Source organism: Lupinus angustifolius, chromosome LG10 (genome assembly GCF_001865875.1).
Source record: "Lupinus angustifolius cultivar Tanjil chromosome LG10, LupAngTanjil_v1.0, whole genome shotgun sequence".
In the NCBI taxonomy this organism is placed as follows: domain Eukaryota; kingdom Viridiplantae; phylum Streptophyta; class Magnoliopsida; order Fabales; family Fabaceae; genus Lupinus; species Lupinus angustifolius.
The window spans coordinates 5,388,362-5,389,063 of NC_032018.1; positions in this window are offsets into that span (position 1 = coordinate 5,388,362).

A 702-nucleotide genomic window follows, 5' to 3' on the forward strand; every position below is an offset into this window, starting at 1 on the left:
TCATCATATTTACCTTCTGATATCACATTTGTTCTTCTACGCTTCTTGTCCTTCTTTCTTTTGAAAGTATGATGCTTTTGTAGGGCTGGACAATCACATTTTAGATGATCTAGTTTTCTGCATATTGAGCATGTAGATTTTTGCTTTGATGTTGATGTTTCACTATTTGTTGTAGACATTTGTACTTCTTTGGCTCCATGTATCCTTTCTAGAGTGTCCCAAATTTCTTTCGATGTTTTGCAACTTGACACTCTAAGAAATTCTTTTTCTTTTAGAGCCGACACAAGAATGTGTTTGGCTTTAACGTCGTATTGCACTTTCTTCTTGTCTTCATCATTCCATGAAGATTTTGGCTTTATTTCTCTTATAATGTTGATAACAGTAAAAGATATATATGGTCCTTCTTCAATAGCATTCCATATGTCCAAGTCTTGAGACTCAATGAAGATCCTTATTCTAATTTTCCAGAAATCATAGCATTCTCCAACAAAGCTTGGAGGGCGGTTGATGTTGGACCCTTCTCCTAAGAATGATCTTGAGGTCATCTTGATGTAGGATCGGATTTTGAGAGTAACTTACTCAAATATAGCTCTGGTGCCAATTGTAAGAACAAGATTGTAACTAAGAGGGGGGTGAATTAGTTGACTTAAAATTATAGTAACTTTTTCTGCAAAATGTAAGAGTTAATGTGCAGCGGATAAT